General features: G+C 43.9%; 1 protein-coding gene and 1 long non-coding RNA gene across 2 annotated transcripts in view; one reads left to right on the top strand and one right to left on the bottom strand.

Moving 5' to 3' along the window:
- Positions 1–21,249, top strand: part of ARID5B (AT-rich interaction domain 5B) — a 116,399-nt gene that overhangs the window by 54,334 nt on the left and 40,816 nt on the right.
- Positions 1,729–11,451, bottom strand: LOC121073127. The gene is made up of 2 exons (XR_005821518.1): positions 5,349–11,451; positions 1,729–4,717 (listed from the first exon to the last, which is right to left on the bottom strand). It is a non-coding gene; the product is annotated as an uncharacterized LOC121073127 (long non-coding RNA).

Here is a 21,249-nt window from a genome sequence, read left to right on the forward strand (position 1 = left end):
TTTTAATAAGAGAAACATAACATGGAGCAGAATTTGCCTCGATACTGCAAGATTTTTTAATACTAGCCACCATGCTCGATTTCCCTGGAAATGAGTGAGCAATCTGAATTTAGAGCTGTTTGGCGGGGGGAGGGCACGTTTCTTTCTCTTTTTTAATCAAAGGCATTTCACAAGCCGATCGCAAGTGAAAAGGGGATCTATCATTACGTAAGAATGTAGCAAACTTGTCTGTTTAATGAATGAATATTAGGTATTTCTGAGGCAGATAAAAGATGGTAAAAGAGGGAGACAGAGCTGACGTCTTAGAGATTTTAATAAAGATTGAAGTTAGTAGTGAAAAGGTCAAAGTGCCATTTGTTGAGCCCCTGCTTCTGGCACGGTTTCAAAGCTTGCAGTACTGACTGGGGGGCTGTGATGTGCGTTAATGAACAGTTGTGGCACTTAACTGAGATCATGGGTTGGTCACATGAATATATATAAAAGATATGAGCGAAGATTTTTCTCCCCCCTTTTTGCTGCAGTTTGGCTGCTGGAAGGACTAAACAATTAAAAGAAATGTTTGAAATGTTTGAACACCACATTAAGTCCCCTAGTCTGTAAGGAAAATGAGCTAGGAATAATAGAATACTGCTATAGTTAAATATAGTTATTCAAAATTGTTTTTAGCTACAGATGTTATGCCATTTTAGAAACTTAGACTAAATAATGTCAGATCTTGTTTGCTTTTTTAGTATGTTATTCATTTATTGGGAAATTCAAAATTTAAAACAGCTGGGAAAGGGTTTGGTGTTCACTAAGTAATCTTTAAAATGTGTACATTTCAGAGTTACTCTTATAGAGCTGTTTAGAAATGACTGAATTGTATATTATAGTTATAAAGTTCTGTAAACATGCTCTACCATGTAGATGACAGGGAAACATGAAATGGGAAAATGAGATAATTCTGGAGCCAAATTTTGTGTATTACAGACTTGATAAAACAGCAAATGGGTTTCTCAATTTAAATAATTTGTAACTTTCCAGGAACACGCATGGATGTTATGAACATTATGTATAAAATAGCAGCAGAAAATAATGTTCATTCTCCTTTAATTCTGCCTTTGATGTTTATGTCAAAACGAAGGAGTTAATTTATCTAGGAGTTTCGCTGCCTGAGTTGGACTGTACAAAACCAATCATGTAGAAATAATAGACTACCATTGGAAGTGCTGTACTATTGCAGTTTTAATAGCTCTTCAGTACTGCTCAACAATTAGTCCATACATTTTATAGCTGTGTCTTTAAGAAACTGGCACACTCAGCAAAATCACAGTAATTGGGAGATGATGCAATGTGGAGAGAAATCAGAGGAAGAAAATTAATTGAAAAATAGTGTTTTGTTTGGTTTTTGGTTTGTTTTCTTTTGAAATTTTAAACACTGCAGTAGTAATTACTGGTGGGTGAGATTTCTGCAGAATTTAAATTCCCCATGGCTGCATTTTTGTGAATTTAGTTTTGTTTGTTTTCAAATTAAACCACAAAAGAGGCGAGATAGGGCATTAATAAAATTTTGCTATGGTTTTCTCTCTCTGAAATTGAGTGAGGGTGTTAAGGGTAATCTAGAGGCTTTTTTTTTTTTTTCCTCTACTGACTCTCATGCTTTTTGAGGAAGTTCTCATTACCTGTCAGCATCCTTGTATACCTGATTAGACAGATCATGGAGAATATGTGAATTAGTTTATCATTTACAGAATTACAGAGCTGAAGAGACCTCTGCAATCCCTCTGTGCTCATGTCCACTAGAAGAAGGTACTGATGTTGTCTAAAAGGGGTGTGAGCATCCATCTTCACAGTCATAGCCAATGGGTGCTGATAGACCTTGGGTTTATGCATAAATACTGAATAAGGAGGCAACTAAAAAAAAAAAAAAACAAACAGTATCTAGCTCAAAAAAAAAAAAGTTGATTATTTGTAGGTTTATCATCAGCAATTAGGACTTTGTAATGTTTTTTAATAGATTTATTATCCATTACGGGCCAAAGGCCTGTGAGGCAATAAGAGTTTACATTTCAACTGAAGTTTGGGCCTGCATATTATATATAGCTGTGTCTTGGTCTTTTAGTCATCAGACAAGCATTTCCTTGTGCCTCAGGGCTTCTGTGTTGGTCTTAATGCCATAAATTACTTGAGGATAATGACAGATAACCAATTGACTAGAGTAGGAGAGCAAACCTGATTCTTAGATGAATAGTGAGAAGAAATAGAGAGGTGTTGCTACTGCTGCATATAACACTAGAGGAAATCATTATCAAAACCCCTAAGAGCTAACATTTTGGTAAGTCAGTCAAATGATGATGGCTTTCTGTAAAAAAGGTGATACAATTTCATGGGATAACTGCACTGCTAATACACAGGTGCATTATTCTGAACTACGGGCTGCAGAGGAACATGAAAGAGCAGAAAGAGTTTATTAGAGAGATTTTTCCCACCTTCAGCTTTGTGCCGGATTCTGATGGCCATGTTTTGCACGTTGTATTGAAATACTGGCTAGGGTTAAGGGAAGACTCAAAGAACAGCTCATGGCATGGGAACACCTTCAAGTGAAAGACCAGAGGATGGTGAGCCTTTTAGTGCATGGACGGGAAGGCTGTGAAGGGCCTGAGAATTCCTCCATGAGCAGAAGACCCATGACTGCAGAGGCCTCTCTAATTTGGCAAATAGGCACATAGCAGGACCCAGTGCTTCAAAGTGGAAGCAGGTAAATTAGTGCTGAAACTAAGGAACAATTATCTAGCAGCGAAGGGTAATTAACCAGGGGAATAATTCAGCTAGAAGTAACATGGATTCTTTATTACTTGAACCTTTGAAATCAAGACTGCTTTCAAAAAGACATGATCCTTACTCAAACAAGAGATACAGTCTTCAGCCAGTAGTCACTCTGAAATTGTACAGACAGTGTGTGCAGAAAGTAAACAAGGCAATAATATCCTACTATTTTCTTCTGGCTTTAAAAACCATTACTGTATTAATGTCAAATCATTTGTAGCATCTGTGTCAGTAAAGGCTAGGTTGTGCTGGATCATTACACATTCATTATTACACAATAAAACAAACCTTCCTAAAATTTGCTCTTTGTTCTCCTCACCAGTCTGCATCCACCGCGAGCAGTGGCCAGTGTCAGAGCCTGACCTGGCAGAGTGCTCCTCTGCTGTGGTCTGCGTGGGCTCTGCCTGTTCTTTGGTGGGCAGCTCAGCTCAGGGAGGATGGGAACTGGTCCATTTTAGGCTACTTCAGTAATTTCTACAAAGGACTAGCTCCTCAGCTGAAGTATAGCTGGAAATGTAACCCAACAGCATCCATTTAAAGAAGCTGTTACACACTGCAAGATCATGTGCAGACTTAAGGTACCAACTTCATGAGCCTTCCTTGATGGGTCCTTCAGATATCTCCAGTCACCTTTTTGTGCAATAGCTTTAAAGAGTGCGTTAATTAAAAAGCAGGTGTTAGCAACAAGTGAGTAATAGAAAAAGAGGAATTTAGTTGAAATCAGCAGTTTCAGTCCCCAGAAAAGGGTAGGAGAATTTGTGAAAAGGCTAATAGTGATCATCCTGCTAACATGGGTGACATTCACAGAACTGCTGCTGCTTCAACAGAAAGGTACTGTGCACCCTTCCAGCTCTGTCATCACCCTCCTGTGCTTCATTTGGGATTTGCAACTGTAGTAAAAGAAGTTAACCTCCCAGTGAAAACAGTTCTTTGCCATGGGGTGGCATGTTTACTTTAAGTAGGTGTTGATGATTCTACTTCTCACTTCGTTGATTAAATAAGTCACTTCATCTTCATCTTTCAAGCCTTTCTAACCTCAGCTGAATTTCAGGTGAGCCTGTGTCTCTTGACATACTTGCACAGAAGTAGAGCACAAGTTTGAAAAACAGAAAATATTATTCCCAGGGTGTTTAGCACCTATTCATTCAGAATACCATGTTCAAAATCAGCAGTACAGTTGCCCTCATTCCTTTATACATCCTGATTTTGCGATGAACCACAGTCGTTTGACTGATTTGCCAAAAAAAAAAGGATGGATCTTTAGGGTTTTTGGTGTTGGCTGTTTTGAAAGTCACCCTGTAATTAAGCTGGATATACGTACACTGTGAATGTTTAGTTATGATAGAGATGGGTTTGTTATAAAAAAAAAAAAAAAAAAAAAAAAAGGAAAAATTACCTAGCTGCAAATCCTTGCAATTGTTTAGTTTAGAAGTTTAAGTCAATTTATGGAAGTCTGTGTTTACTGTTTTTAGAGCTTGATCATGACATTGGAATGTATTTTGGAAAAAAAGACCCTATAAAATGAAATCCACATTTACGGGTAGGGAGCACAGAGCACTTAGGATCAGCAGTGAGACTGGAGTATCTCTTTGAAGTGTAGCAAAGAGGAAAACTTGCCAGTGCCATTTTGGGTTTGGAAGGTAGTGAATTGATACACTCAGTAAGTTCTAACACTGTAACAGCCAATAGACCCAACGCCGTTAATTTCATGGTGAAAACGTGGACCACAATATCCCAAGGACAGCAGTTGGAAGATAAAACTAGATCTGAAGCACGTCATTTAAAATAAAACTTTATTATAAAGTCAGGTCTCCTAAGATACTTCTTTTGTGCTGCGCTGTGAGTAATCGCCATGACTCATCTAGCCTCTGACATACTGCAGCCATCAACATTCCCAGCCACGAGTGTTGCCCTTTATAAAGGAAATATCCTATTTTTGGTATGGCAATGTCCTCAGTTTTAAAGAATTTTCCTCTTTTAAAGTGCTCAGACAATTAATGCCTCATGCATGTATTCAACAATAGTTGCCTAGCAACCATCAGAAATATTCAGGAGAGCAAAGGGAGTCGAGATGAATGAGCAGCCACGTCGGCGCCCATGTCAGGTGAGCTGGGAAGGTGCTAGGGCTGCGCTGCCTGCTGGGGTCTAAGCCTGAACGCCCGTGAGCGGAGGCAGCCCCAGCGCCACGCACACCAGCTCCAGCCTGCCCCTGAGGCAGAAGCAGAGGGGAGCTAAGGGGGGCAGTCCCACGGCCAGATGCGGTTACGGGAGGGCTTCCACAGTTCCACAAGCCTAAACCAAAACAATACAGAGAAAGCAGTTAAATTATAGAAAATAAACAAACCCTGCTTAATTGCTGGGGAAATTTTGCCACCTTGTGTTCCATCCCACCTGCAACTAAAGGTCCCACTTCGCTGAGCGGAGATTTTCAGGCCCAGGTCTAACCGCAACACGCCCAGCGTGACAGACTTGACACTGGCCCTTCTCTTGCACCACCACCCGATTCCCAGTTTTTCTAGCATTTGAGTTGTGGCATAACTTACCTCACATGAGATTTTTCTCACTCTTCCAAGTCAGGTCCGTTTCTTTGGACTGGAAGATGCCATTTGAATAAAATGGAAATCTTTCCCCCAGTAGCTCCCCACAGCCACTATGTTTCTGTTTTGGTTTTGGTCTCTTTTTTTTTAGTTTTTCTGTTTTCTTGTCCACCAAAACAGTTGAAATGAAATCTTTGACGTAGGTCTGGAATGACTGAACCTATCAGGCCGAGCTGAAAGCCTCCTCTGGGGACCACTGGGCAGCAGGGTTTCAGGCGAGCACCGTGGCGATGCTGGCGTGCTGGTCCCTTCTGGCTGCGTGGCAGCAGCGGGGTGCTCAGCACGTGGGCCAAGGCAAGCTGGGGTGCGGTTCAGAGGGATGCAGGGTAATGTCAGAACGCTCTGAGACAAAGGTTTGATTAGTTGAAGTATTTTCAGTTGGTTTCTTTCCGTCAGGAATGTTAAAGCTGAGGAGCCTGATAGTTGCCTGTTAGTGTTGCTCAGAGTTCTTTTGACTGCCTGTCCCAATTAGGACAAAATGATCAAATTCTGGCATTTTCCTGTTGGATAGAAAATCGTATTTTTGACCATCTCAACTTCAAAGGTAAAGGTTAAGAGAAAGACTGTGATCTCCATTCCACTCATGTAAATCTGCAGGAGACAATTATTCGGGATTGACAGTGATGTGATTTAGATCAGAATCTGTTGTTGAAGCTTTTGGGGGTTTGCTGCTACACCCCTTGACTTCTGCGCCACTTGGCTGCCGACTCTTTGCTTCTGGTATGTATTGTTGTTATTTGCATGTGGAAGTGCCTCAGGGGCCCCACATAAAACATTGGTTCACTAGCTTTAGTGTTTTTTTTAGATTAGACGTTAAAATGTTGAAATCAAAATATGTAGGGGGTGGTAGGGAAGTAGCAGATACACAATGGTAATCTGAATAATGTGATTTTTGAGGTTGATATCTTGTGACTGAGAGCTGAAAAATATCACTTATGTATCTTGGAGGTCTGAGGCTTTCGCTCTTTGTGATAATAAAAGGCATTTATTTCTGGCCTTGATGGTGGATGAGATATCAAACTTAAAATATGCCATGATCCTATAGTCTGGTAGTGCTTTCTGGCACTGGTCAGTGACTAAATATAGCCAGTTTTGAACTGCTGTGATAAACCTGGAAATAATGTTCAGCAGAAAATTCTCAGACAATTCCATAGACAAATGCAGAATATGAAATGACTTTTCTGGATCGCATCTGGTTTGTACTGTGTATGCTTTTGTGCCCTCTCATGCCCATGTTTTCCAACTGCTATCTTACAAAATGTTTCGTGGTACAGCTAAACGTTAACTGAAGCATCTCAGTGGTTCATGTTGGTTCATGCTAAAGCAACGAGTAACAAAGGGTTTTTAAACCCCAGCTATTTCACACATTCCTTCTGGCTTTGTAAACCCTTTTTGTCTTGTTTTTACAAAAAGAAGGTGCATTTAACACACACACACACACACACACAAGCATGTGTTTCCAAAATCACTGATTGTCTTCAAACAAACATAGTCCAGGAACATGCAGATTCTTGCATTGTATTATGGGATTAGTGGTATTCATCTGTCATGCATAATGTGAAGGTGATACTCAGACAGGGAAAAGAATCTAACATCTCCTTTTTGAAATGATATTTTTTTTCTTGAGATAGTCCCTTTCTTTCTTTTCTTTTTTTATCTTATACATACTTCTAACAGGCAATGTTTAATTTCAAGATGGTGTCTTTGCTAGAAAGATAATCAAATGTAATGTCTTCCACAACCTCTTCATATGCATGACTGCATAAAGCTTGTGTAACAGTTTATTATTATAAAATTAGTATAGCATAGCATAGAGCAAACCGGGCCCCTGGCCAGATGAACTAGACAATGAATAGTTATATAAGGTTTTGAAGCACATGTATTAGAACACAAGCGCCCTGTATTTTCTTCTCAATTGTCTGCTGTTTGTTAATGTTTCCCTTTCAACGTGATTGCATCTCAATTTAATAGCACTTGCCATTTCAGGGTTTACTGTGCCAGCACTCACATGGTTACATCCCCTCTGTGCTACAAAGCCTGCATGTGTATTAAAACTGAACTAGGCAAGGTTAGCTAATGGGTACTTCGAGGGATATGCACTTACAGAATTAAGTGATGTATGTAATTGTTAATTTTCTGTTAACAAGTTTGAAAAATGTGTTTCGCCAATAATTGTAATGCTCCATTCTATGCAAAGTGTGACATTTTAATTCTTGTTGAACAGTTTCCTACCTCTACTCTGTGTTTTCATGGCAGGGTATTATTTTGCAATCAAGATAAAAGCATTATTTATTAAAGTTCAAAAATATTACATTACTGGAAGTTTTAAGCTGCAGATCAATCTCCTGTTTCATAAAAGAATTTCATTGATTTTTTTTAATTGCTCTTTGAATTAAACTTAAGTTCCACATTATGGATTGCATATGATTCCAGAAGCAGAGGGATTTTTTTAGTGGAGACGTGATACTGTTTTTAAGGAAATAATGTACCTGTCACAGAGCTGTGGGAAAAGCTTGCATTTGGCATATGCATCGTTGGTACTGTCAGATCCCAGCCTGCTGCGTTTTTGGCACAGGGAGACCATTGACTTGGGCTGTGGGAAACCTACATTCAGCACTATCAGTCCTTGTGTCTTTTTCTGTGCGTCCAAAAACTTGTTAGAGAGTTTGCATCCTTGGGAGTCGAGTAACAACAGCTCGGTGCTTTCGGGGGTGCAGGACAGCCTGTCCCGGCGAGAGGGTGCTTGTTGTCTCTGCTTGCAGCCACTCAGGAGTCACCACCTGGGAGAGCTGCTGCACGCACCTGGGCTGGCAGTGCTGCTTTTCGTGGCTTTCTGCGCATAGTCCAAGGAGCCCAAAAGCCTGGCTCCCCCTCTCCCCACTGCTTCTGTCCTCCTGAGCCTCCCTTCCTCATTTCACCTCTTTCTCCCCATCGCCACCCGTCCTGTGTGTGCCACCAGCATAACTCCACTCCCTCTTGACAGCCGTTAGTGGTTCATCCACGACATTGCAGACGGGATGCCCACCTAATATTCCCTCTGGCAGAGATTAAATTAATTCCTCCATCCCTTGTAGGCCTAACTACGAAATTGCAGAAAACAAGGCTCATGCTTTCCACCCATCCAGCCCTTCTGGCTCGTCCCAGCAGCGGAGCTAGGCCCCGCGCACTTTCTGGTCACCAAACAGGGAGGGAAGGCAGCTGAGGAGGGGGGACCGCGGCCATCCCCCACTGAGCGAGGGGTGGCTGCGGCTGCCATTTGGCTCCCAGGAATAAAATTGTCTCATTTGCCAGTAAAGATAAAGAAAGGGCAGGGAGGGAGGAGCGTAATAGGCTCAAAACACAATAAAAATAGCAAAGGAAACAAACAGTTTCTGCCTAATTCGAAACCAACCGATCTCCATGGTGATTGCAACAAATGTGTGCTGTGTTTGGCTTTTAGTGGAGACAAAGGTTAGAAATAGGAGTTTACACACTGTGTTACGAGATTTGGTTGAACGGAGAAGTAAAAGGGTTGGTACCTTCACAGCCATTGGAGTGGCCATGTGAAGGTGCCCAGGGGAAACCGGGGAATAACCTCCTTGAAAATCCAATGGATTTGGGTGTCCTCTTTCCTCACGCATCTCCAGAAAAATTGGGCTTTATAAATTAGCTTGAATTTTTGCTTTCAACAATGCTGTTCTGTGGAAAGAAGAGTCTGTCAGGCTGTGGCTTCAGACAAAAATAGCACGGTGGAAGAGCTTCAGAAAAGAGGCAGTAAATGTGAAACCTTAGATAAATAATAGGACTAATATACTTGCCACAGTAAATAATAGGACTGTAACTCCCCAAAGGTCTTGATTGACATTGTCTCAAAGTAACTCCTTATGTGAAATAGAAGCCTGAGATAAAATTTCAGCCTTAATTTACAGATATTTGAGACAGAGGGAGAAGGGAGTGCATTAATCCTTACCAAAGAAGAAATTCCTGTTCATGGTAGCCTGAAATACTGTCATGTGATGAGTCAGAAAATTTTTATTGTTCACGTCTTCAGAGGTCAGGGATACTGACCTCTGGCATGCAGACTGGTCAGATAGCATTTGCAAACAGACACTTCTGCTTTTGCTGAGGCTGTGGGCACGGAAAACTTCCTGTTTGCAATAGGTCTGCATCAGTTTTTCTTTTTAAAACAAGGATTTTAAAGGGAAAAAGATTGCACTTTTGAAATCCTCAGTCATAATGAAAAGATCTCCAGAGGCAGCTGATGAAGACATTCAGAGTGAGTGTTACGCAGCACCAAGATTTAGAGTTTCTTGAGTAAATATTGACCAGTTTGACCTTTGCTTCTCCTCAGTCAATATTTATCTCTTGGGACAATGAATCTTCATATTCACCTTAGCTGAAGTCCAGATCTACATAATAGTGTACTTGGAAATCTAGGAGAGGTGCTGGTTTGTCTTGGAGCTACTTTTATCTGTTTAAAATTAGATATACAGAAGCTTTGGCCATTCATGTCACTCTGTCAGGTTTCCTAAACAAAGCTAAGTCGGGTCATGTCTGGTCGGGAGGCTTCTAGGAAAAACCTAGATCCTGCAGCAGTCGGCACAGGCGTATCTGGGAGCGGAGCAGTCCTTTTATTGGAAGTGAGATGAGGATTCCCATGCAGTGTGAAAGCCCTTCCAGATGCTATCAGGAGGAGGGGACTGACCAAGATTAGTCAATAAAATTCTTGCTGTGTATTTCATGAGGCAGAGAAAAGAAGTTTTCTGAACCTCCCACAGTCTTCCAGCAGCCTAATCCCACAAAACCCATCAGGCATTGTGCGTAAAGGAAGAGAAGGCTCAGCCCAAGAGACCGGTGTGCAGGCAAGGTGGGTCCCACTGGTCCCCCAAGGTGTGGCTCTTGCAGACAGGGCAATTGCTGGGCTCCTGGGCTGCGCCCTTGGGAGCAGGCAGGTGGAGGTGGCCTTCGGCCGGCACAGACAGGCAGCATGTTACACATACCTGGGTATGCGAACCAAATGGTTTGTCTTCTCAAACGTTCGTTGTTTTTTTTTTTCCCTGGTTATGACTTTTGAATTGCCATATGCACTTCTTGTGATATTTCAGTCTTGTCAAATTAGGCAGAGAAAGCCTGACAATTAACTTAGGATACATAACAAATAAAGTAATGTTTGGCATTTTTACTGTGCAATCAGTCAGTAATATTACAGGTGGCCTGTAAGTTACAAAAAAAAAAACTAACTTGTTTTAGTAATCCTCTAACTATCAGAGGTATTTGTTTGGGGAAAAGGCATTGAGAAAGAAAAGAATTTTAAAATTGCACAATTGCAGCTGAAAACAACAGAGCAGGCAACGTCACGCGTTTCTGAAGAGCACGCCGCTTAGTTTTATAGTAACAGTATTTTAAGAATGCTGACGGTACACAGGAAAGAAGTGAATAATTCCTATTGCAAAACCCTGTTGGTTTGGTATATTCAAACTGCTAAGGCTTAATCAGCCCTGGATTTCTGTTAGGAAAAACAGGACATTAAAAAAAAAAGAAAAAAAAAAAGCCTGCTGAAGCAGTAGTGATTTATCAAAGCAGCATTCAAATAAAATACAGGTTTGGCATCCTCACTTAGGATAGGCTGGAAAATGCATTTATGTTTTCAGGTACCTTTTTTTCCTGATTGACTTGTTTTAATACCGGTGTTATTTACACTTCAGGGATGGGCCTGTATTATGCAGGAAATGGTCCAAACCCCTACAGCTGTATTTTAAATTGAAATGATTTTTTTTTTTTATGAAGTGATTGTGCAGACTTAATTTAGTAATCTATTATTAAATTTATAGTTCCAGGCTGCACAAAGCCTTTATATAGCACGAAAGCGGGCCCACGCGAAGACCTGCGCTATATATACACCTGGTTCCGAGCGGCAAATCCCCCACATGTGTTGCCCATTTCCAGAAACAAATAAACTGCCGCTTTGGAAAACTCGCCTTCTCTTCCTTATTAGGGAATCGTGCGGGCCTCGGTGCGAGCGCAGCCCGCTCCCCCGGCTCTCGCCCCCTATTTTTAGCCGTGAGGGGCTCGCCGGGGCCGGGCCCGGGGCCGCTGACGGGGCCGCGGCGGTGGCGGGCGGGCGGCGCCAGGGGGCGGCTGCGAGCCCCTCAGCGCGGCCCCCTCAGCCCGGGCCCACCGGCGGCAGGGAGCGGGCCCGGCGAAGCTGTGAGGGAAAAGGCTGGCCCGCGGGCGGCTTTTGCCCAAATAAGGATTTTTCTGTAGGCCCGTCCGTTAGATGCTGATCGACTGACAGTCGGTCATGAGTTAACGGCGCCGGGTGTGCGTGCCGGGCGGCATCACGCAGCTCGGCCGGAGAGGCGAGGCGGCTGTAATTAGCCACGCGAAACACGGGGACGTGTGTAAAGCGTGCAGTGGCCCCTCCGCCGGGCTCACGCCGATAGGTTCCTAAGAACCGGCGCTGGCTACGAGGGAACATTGCACAACCGTCGTCGTGCTCCGTTCAAACCCTGCCCTGCTCCGATGAATTAACGAGCGCAGCCCCGCTTCATTTGGGCTGCCCTGAGTGCTAAGGGCTGCGGCGGGGGCGTGGAGCGGAGATGGGCTCGCTCCGGGCTGTGTTCACATCTGGGGCCATTGCACCGAGTCCCCTGGGTTTGCGCACGTTGAACCCTGGCCAGATGATGTTACCGGCAGGACCTTAAAACCACCATCCTCCAGGTGTTTTGATGGACACAGAAATTCCTCTTTTACTAGTACAAATTTTTGGAGTTACCACTGCTGCATTTTACTGGTGAAAAGCGCAGATTCCCCCCTGCTCAGCAGTGATGGTCAGCGTCCTGTCCCATCCCATCCCATCCCATCTGGTCCCATCCCACCCCAGCACTCTTCAGGTGGGTGCAGGACCCAGAGCATGCGGTGCAGAGCGACGGCTTTGTCCCGAGCTCCGTGTGGGAGCAGCGTTGCTTCTCATCCTCCTTCCCACTGCCCGCACTATGACAGGGTGTCCTCACAGGCAGCAGCTTTTGGACATTGCCAAACTGCTGCTGTTGGAGCTGGTGGCAACATGGAGATGTGAACGGGAGCAGGGCTTAGGCTATTGCTCCTGTTCTGCCTCCACCTGACTCCATGTGTAGTCTCCATTGCAGTGGACATTTCATGTAGGCGTCAAGGAGGGAGCTGGCATAGATCCTGTGCATCACTTTGCTTATATCTTCATGCAGGTTGGTTGCACCTAACAAGGTATGATTGCAGTACGGTACAATGATAAGGTGGGAAGAAAAGAGAAAAAAAATATAGAATACTTACCCTAAGAAAAAATTTATATTGTTTTTTTATATAATCCACTACAAATCAGAAGTGCAAGAGATTTAAATAATGTATTTGCCATTTTCATGTTTTGTGCATTTGGATGATCTTAGCCTCCTACCTGCTGTTGTCATTCCCCAAAGCAAGATCTCAGGAAAGCATCCATTTTATGCGTTTCGTATGAGTTTCTGCCTGTTCACGCAGTGTCCATCCTTTACCAGTCAATTAGACCACCTAATCTGACTATCTGCGCGGATAGCATCAGCTACATAGCTATTGTATTTTCGAGGTATGTAGGTCACGTCTCCATTGGGCACTGCTGACTCTGCTAGACAGCAATTTAACAAGCGCTCACTTTTGCGGGAGAGAAAAGGAAATATTGCTAGGAAAGACGTCTTAACATTTGCTGTGTGCTCTTTATTTGCCTTGTATTTTCCAACGTAGTCTAATGGGGAGTCTACCTTGTGTGTTCTGCAGAGTTGTGATGAGGTTGGCTGACTTGCATGGGTTTGCTATGCATTCTCCCTTGCTGCTGTGTTTGTACTGCTTTTGTCTTGGCTATTACATAATCTGTTTGTACCTGCTCGTTCTTCCTTCACTTTACTTTTTTTTTTTTTTTAAACCCAGACTATCCTGGGAAATGAGACATGCACTGCTTGTGTGCTGCTGTGATCCTCCTGCAAAAACCAAGCCCCCTGTCCGCAGCCTCCCAGGGGTGGCCTCTGGGTGCGGAGGCCATGAAGGCTGGAGGCTGGCTGCAGGTTTCTGAGGGAAAGTGAAACCGGAGGAACCCATGGCAAGTCCTGTGATGCTGCCCAAACGCGGCGTGTTTCATGATGAGATAGGACAATTTCTTTGTTCAGGGCTTGAATGCTCCTTCCCCTTAGTCACAAACAGAATCATGCTGGCTCGTTTCAGTTCGACACTTAATACTGGCTCAGCCTCAAAGATATGAATGGCCCCAGAGGTCATCAGAGGTCTGGGCATGCTCCAGGTCTTTACAAGTTAGACATGTACTTTGCTGAATCAAGACTGTGGCTCTTCAAGCTCCTTGTCCTGAATAGCACAGTACTTTACTGTATTTGTTCGTATAATCTTGGAGTTTCTCACCAAACAAACCCCTGAGTCATCCAGTCTGGTATGAACCAAGTAGTGGCTCATCAGCCAAAATTACCAGCAAGCGCTTTCATCCAGTTCACCACCTTTTTTCCGAAGGAGAAGGGAGACAGCTGTTTGAGCAAGGAGCAGGGCCAGACAGCTGGACGCCTGCCGAGGCTGTCCAGCAGCAGCCAGGATCTGGCCCTCGGCCTGCCTGAGGCAGGACACCCAGCTCTGGCCGGGTGACTGACAGAGACCCTCCAAGCGTGTGCGTTTCTCCTGCGCGGTGCCCCCAGCCTGTGGCTGGCTCAGGCTTTTCCTGGAAGGTCTTCCAGAAGCTGATGGTGCATGTGCCCCAGCATACTGGCATCAGCTCTCGTGTGTCGACTCCAGTGCCTCGGTGTGCGTCATTACACCTCCTGCTTTCTGAGTGCCAGCTTTTTCTCCCCTTCAGGGCTCTCGCATTACCTCACAAAGTCATTTCTCAGTCATTTTTGCTGAAACCCTGAACACAGGTTGAGCTTTTTGGGTGTCCTCCCAGGGCAGCAGGCCCTTGTGCCACAGCATCTTCCAACCACAGTACATTGGGCTTCGAGCTTGAGGCAGCCCGTGAAATGCCACCCTTGGGTCTGTCAGTGTCACCTGGGGTCCTTGCTCACAGGTTTATGCTGGAGCAGTACTAGAGAGAGTTGATTTTCTTTAGCCTCAATGTTAGCATTGTGCCAGTCCTGGTGCCACGGAGAACATTACTGTCAGGGACCTTGTATTTATTTCACTGAAGAAAATGCTGAATATCATCAAGTCTAACAGCAACCCCTGCGGAATCCTACCAGAAATATTTTCATTTGATAGAAATTCCCCGCTGATGCCTGTGTTTAGATCTATCATTTAACCAGTTCCTAATCTTTTTAATGTATGCTAGAGTAAAATTATGTGGTGTTATTTTTTAATCAAAGTGTTATCTAGTGTTAAATCAACTGCCTTGCCAAAATGCAGGTAAGTTCCCTGCGTGCTGCTAGCTTCTCTAATCAAGCTTGCAGTTTCAAAGTATAAAATAAGGTGCTTTGTTTGTTTTCTTTTTTTGTTGTTTTAAGATCTGGTTTATGTAAAACCGAGTCAATTGACTGACTTTAATTATATTCTTTTGCAAGCATATCATCTGGCTTCTTTGCAAATATGGAACAAATATTTACCAAACACCTCTGCCTCTTTTTGAATCATTAATAACAATTCTGTCATCTGTAGCCAGTAATAGGCGTACTCTGGATTATTATTTTTTAATTATTATTATTTAGATTTGCTACGAGGACTACTTGAATGTCACATGTTTGTCAGGCATAGATTTTTTCTCTGAAGTCTTCATCTTCCCTTTTCATTTTGCCATACTTCACAATATCAAACATCTGCATAGATTTGTCAAAAAAAAAAAACACACACTTTTCCCTTTTTTTTTTTTTAACCCAAATTAGTCAGCAGGACAAAACGAAGCCCTTACAGCAGAAGTCTTAATTAACTTCCAGCCATGCTGAAATGAAGAAAATGAGACTCCAAGCCTTGTCCTGAATCTCGTCACTGTCTTCCATGGAAACTAAAAACATTCTGGTTTGGGCATAATTAGCCAACCTGGTATTTGCAATGCCTCTAACTTTACTGTTAAAAACAATACCGGTCTGACCCATAATCCGTGAAAAATACCACCTTTTTTGCTTTTTTCAGAGATTGTCTGGTCAGGAGGGGGGTCAAAACAACAGTCTGCAGCAAGTCATATGTCTCCACATTAATCCACACAAGGAAGTGTCTGTTTCAGTTATTTCCAAATGAGGAATGTTTTCTTTAGAGAGGTAGCAAATTGATTTTCCCCACATGGAGCATGGGATATCTCATTTCCAAAACAAAACTTTGAGAAATGGCTACACAAGTCCTCTTTCTCCACACGGGTTAGAGAGCGGTGTGGATCCTTAGCGTTGTGTTGTTTGTGACCGCACAGTACTCCAGGTCAGTTCTGACATGTTCAGTTATACATCCACGGAGCAGAGGAGTTGCAGAAAGGAATAAACAAGTGTTTGGATTTAGAAAAAAGTCTAGTAAAAACAGCTTTAATATTCAAATTGTTTTATGTGCAGCTTGTGTAGGCAAGAGGTGTGTGTTTGTGGAGGGGGTGGGTGACCTCCAGAGGTCAAGAACATTAATTCTTGGTAGGTGTTCATCTCTCACTACCGTGGGTGTTCTTGGGAGCCTGTAGAGAGTATCCCCCAACTCAGTCAATAGTTTTGTTCCCTAAACAAAGGGCTGGGGTATTTTAGCCTAGTCCGATCCTTTCCTTTATTTTCTAGCCACGTTAAAATTCTGACTCTTTGATGCAACACTGCATTGGTTGCAACATGCTTGTCCCCACCAGCTCTGCTCTGTGTGCCAGGGCTATGCATGCCCCAGGCCTTATGCATCGAATGCTGTTTCCAGGAGGCAGCAGCTTTTAAATAAACTTTGGGGGGTGAAAAGAAAACAAATGAAATACAAGATCCTGAACTTGGGATTCAGAAAGGAGAATGAGGTGAAGGAAACAAAGAGACAGAGGAGACAAGGAAATTAAGGAAGCAGCTGAGACTCCAGGACAGTATGCAAGATTAACTAACCTTTGGACAGTTATTGAGACTGTACTTAAATCTAGCAATATGCTTTTCTGAACTTTCAGATATTGCAGAATGCCAGAAGCCCCCTAGAGGGGTAAGTGTTAAAACCATTAAAACTGTTAACTTTCTATTCATTACATTTTAAAAGGTGCAACATGTAAGCATGTTTTTCAGCCAAGAGCTAACTTTTGCCAGGCTGCTCTAGGGATGTCCTCAGCAACCATCTATTTGCCACCTGCCAGCAGAGATGGTTGGTTCATGGATGAGCTGGAGATCTGGGACTGTGCTTCTCACTGTGACTTTGATGGCCAGGCACCTCCTATGCCACCTCCAGCTTTTGTTTGGCACCTGACTTATGAATAACTCTGTGATCTGACACGTCCTGCTGTTTCCACCTGCGTAAGAGGGAAAGTCTCCTAGTCTGCTCTGTGTCTGCAGCTGAGGGCCAAGCATACTGGTATTGCAATTTGTGTGTGTGTGTGTGTGTGTGAGGGAGAGAGAGAGAAAGCTGAAAAATATAAGGACTGGCACAGTGCAAAGGGATTCTGCAAGATGTTCTGTGGGGTGTCTGACACCTCACAGAAGGAGAGGGGAGACTGTTGATGCACTTAGCAGGTGTGCTACAGTTTGTCTCATGGGAGCACAATTCTCTTGTGTAACCAGCACCCCAGTGCATCTCTGTTTATTAACTTCTCCTTGCACCCTCCAGTGCTCCACCCTAATTCCGGCTTTGTGATTATCTCCCTCATGCTTAGGGCTGACCTGGCTGTATAGGCCCACCGTAGGTGTAGACCCGTATCTTCCCCTGGACCTTCTATACTGATGTCCCTGGACAGTTTTACAAGCTTGAGCTTTTTTTGTTTTGTCATACTCTTGTAGTTGGCAAAAGTACTTTTACTCCTTCTCTTCATCTTTCCACGGGAGAGAAAAATGGTCACAAAACCACACTGCCAAGCAGATTCTGGCTGCAGTTAAGTTGTACGGCCATTAGCAATACTGAGCAGCTATCCTGATAAACGCCTCAGCAAAATACAGTGATGGCCTAGTTCACCTACTCCTTTCTCTTTTTCTCCTGCTTTTGAAATGTTTCTGAGAAACTGGAGTACCAGCAAACAAGAATCAGAAGTTGTATCTGGAAATACTTATGCAGGTCAGAGAGGCCTGGAAAAGGTGAGAACTTTGATCCTAGACGTTATGGTTGCTTAGATGTTCTCTGGAGTAAGTAATGTGGAATGAGCAAGGAAAAGGTGCATGTTTTAGGCATGAGTACAGGGCTGTTTACTTACATGGTTTGCTGAGCAGCCAACAAGGTCCAAGGTTATTTTGGACTCGGCATGAGTAAGTGATCCAGGTATGACAAATGAGGTAATGCATTCCAGGCTCATTAAAACCTCTTGGCTACAGCACTGATTTTGACAAAGTGCCAACATAGCTTGACCTCAGCTGTGTGAAGGCCACTGTTTTTTTTAACACCTTCCCTATAACAACACATCTCTAACATCAAAGCATGTGCATCTAGAGAACAATGTTATGAGAACAACTGAACTTCCAATGATAATCAGACTCCCTAAAAATAAACATATATACAGTTCCATTGTAACTAACCTGCCAGGTTACCCCAAAACCATGGTCATTATTACTTGACTTGCTTGTGCACCCCGGGGTGCCCATGCATACATAACACTTTGCATTCTCAGGATGGACATGGCTCAAGTAAGACTGGCTTGATAACAGGGAAGATGATATCTCCACCTATCTTATCTGCTTCCTGGGGATGCAGGTATTAAAAAAGGCTAATGGATTTACTGTTTTCTGATGGTGCTCTACACTCTTCCACCATATGTGGTGTTTAATCATGGCTGACGTGGGCATCTCCCATGGATCTCATTCTTTGCCTGCCCGGAACTTGGCATCTCCATGTTTAACCCAGAGCTGGGAGTTGCACTAGTCAGGGAGGCTTGGAAATGCTCCTGTTTCCCCCATCCTGCTGAGCAGACAGGATATCTAAAGGCTGGGGAGCTGAAGGCCTTGTGGCAGAAGAGCAGTGGCCACAACATTGCAGATTTTTGGAGTGGGGCAGCATTGGAGCTGTCTCCCTGTACTCACCTTCTGGCCCTCTCCCAGTCACCTACTGAATCCTGGTGCTGACACAGGCTGGTGAGAGTGCTCGAGGGGAGGATGTAATTTTTGAGCAGTGGTGCTCTACAATGGCTTCATGAGCACAGAGAACCTCCAGCTTCTAGGAAACACCTAGCAGGCCTGAGCAGCATTAACCATGAGCTCCTCTCTTTCCTCTGTGGGTCTCTTGCTTTGTGCCTTCTACCGAGCTTATCTCCAACACCCAGACTTGACTTCTCTCCTGGGGGTGGCCCTGGACTGTCTGTGTTTGGTTCTGGTGCTCTGCAGGCAGCTCACAAGAACAAGCTTTGGGCTTCTAGATTGCTGGGTCAGCATCTTCCTGGGGTAAATTTAGGTCAGCAAAGGTTTGCCAGTCTCCATCTACAGGTAATTTAATTCTCTGTGCTGTGCATAACACAGGGTTTGCATTTAACCTATCAGGTATGTCAGTTGTAATAAAAACATGTGGGACGTGGCTGGTGTTTTGGTACTGCAGAGTTTAATCACAGTTTGGGGAGGAGGAGGCAAGGAACTAGTACAGTTACATTATATCAGGTACAAAACTTTTTTTTCTTTTAAAGGCAGGCATATGCCTGAGAGTGAGGATTTGGCACAGAGGAGAAGGTGGCAGCTTACGAACCTCAGCTTTCCTTTCACTCCTGCCCTGTGAAGAGCAGGGCTGTGTGCTCTTACTTTTGCTCATGTGTGGGTAGAAAAGGAGTTTCTAGTCAGTCTCAAGGGGCGTTTGGAAGGAGTTCAGCACAGCTGTAGCCCGAAAAAGTTGTTTCCCTTACTCTTGGCTTTTTCTATCTGGCTATTAGTCCTCCTCATCCTCTCGCTCCAGGGAGACCATGTGTAGGGGAATAAACAATACAATACAGGTAGGAGGGTTTGACTGCCTCCTCCTGCAGCTTACCTGGGTACCTGGGAGGCTCGCCGCACATGGATGTGGCTGGATGTCACCCAGGTGGGCACAGGAGGAGAGTGATTTGAACCCAGAGCCTCCAGCCACGCAGTAAAGAGGAGCTGGCTGGTGGCACAGCTCCAGCATCGTCCCCTTCTCTCCCTCTCCACTGGCACAACCATAAGCTCTTCCCTCTTCTCTCTTTGCCTGCCCAGCCTCTGCATCCCACTCAGTCACAAGTTAACCTGACTGCAAGCAGTGGTTCGTGTGACTTGCGGTGGCTACCTGTTTCCAGACAACATCCAGGGACCGTTTCAGACATGGAAGAGGAAACAACATTCCTGTCTCTGGGCAGGGCCCATTAAATAATTTTCTTTTCCCTGGGAATTCACAGCTGAGATGGCAATAAGACGTATTCCAGAATGGGAAGAGTTGTCAAGATACGGTTGTCATCGTGGCTTGTGTAACTGTTGATGTTCATGACATACACGTTTCACACACTTTCACTTAATCAGAAGCACAAGACTTTTACCGAGTAGTGGTTAGCTGAAAAACAAAGTCCACACCACAAGCATCCTAGTTAATAATCAACCCTTTTGTTCTTTACTGTTAGAAACACTTGTGGTTGAATTAGGTCTTCATTCACCTTGAATTCTTGCTTGATTCCATGTAAAAACCCGTGGCACGGCCCCAGCTTCCTCTGCAAGAAGTAGGCAGTGCTGCAGGTGGTGGTGGTTTCATTGTGGGGCCAGCCGGGTGATGGGCTCCGAGGAGCAGGTTTAAGTGGCACCAGCCTGATCCACTGCGCAGGGAAACAAAGCAGCAGTGCTGATACGAAACTGGCAGCAGGGAAGAGCTGAAGCAGTCCCTCAGAGCTCCTTGTGGCGGGTAAAGGTGGCTGGCTCACCAGTGACGTGTGTGAAGCTCACCAGCTCTTATGCTCCTCCACCTCGCTCCTGTGCAGCACACGGAGCGCTCCTTCTAACGCTGGGCGTTTTGTGGCTGGGTGTGTTTCACCTGGTCATACCTGGAGGGTTTGCCAGGACTCAGCAGGTGAAGTCGCTTTCCATGCTGTGCTCTTGATTGCTGTTGCACCAACAGATTTGGTAAGGAAGATAATTTCATGTGCGTTGCCGTTTTCTGAATGAACCTGCCTTCTGGGTTGACTGGCAACCTGGGAAGAAGGTCCTTGAGTCAGCAAGGATCCTTTGAATCATGCACTAAGTAGAAGCAAAAAGATTTCCCAGCAGCACAAGGGTCCTGGTGGACATTTCAGTAACCCAGTTTTCCCCTCTTTGAGAAACATCAGGAAGCACAAAGAAAGGAAAAAAGACACAAATTTGCAAAAGTAACCGTCAAACGTACAGGAAGAGAAGTCTGTTACTTGCACTGGTAGTATATCATCCCTCTTGTGCTCCTGTTCAAGGCACTTTGCCTGAAGAGGTGGCAAATAAATGCAAATGTTTTTCTGCACTTATTTATTCAATTTTTTTACTTTAATTCACTTTGCTTTAATTCTCACTTTCTGGGAACATACAAGCTACCAGTTCTCACTGGCACAAATGCTTTCAGGAAATGAATTTGAAAGCCGTATGCGCAAACATGTAAAGAAATTGAATTGTTTCAGATATTCTCAGGTATTGATGCCATAAGTCCCTCTCCAAACAGAAAGCCGAAAAAAACAAAGGATATTCCCTTTACTATCCAGTCCGTATTCAACATCCAATGTTATCAGGAAAGCTGACAGAGATTAAGCCACAACATGTTCATAAAATTGCTTTAAAATAATTATGAATAAGAAATTCAAGAA

Source organism: Cygnus olor, chromosome 7 (genome assembly GCF_009769625.2).
Source record: "Cygnus olor isolate bCygOlo1 chromosome 7, bCygOlo1.pri.v2, whole genome shotgun sequence".
In the NCBI taxonomy this organism is placed as follows: domain Eukaryota; kingdom Metazoa; phylum Chordata; class Aves; order Anseriformes; family Anatidae; genus Cygnus; species Cygnus olor.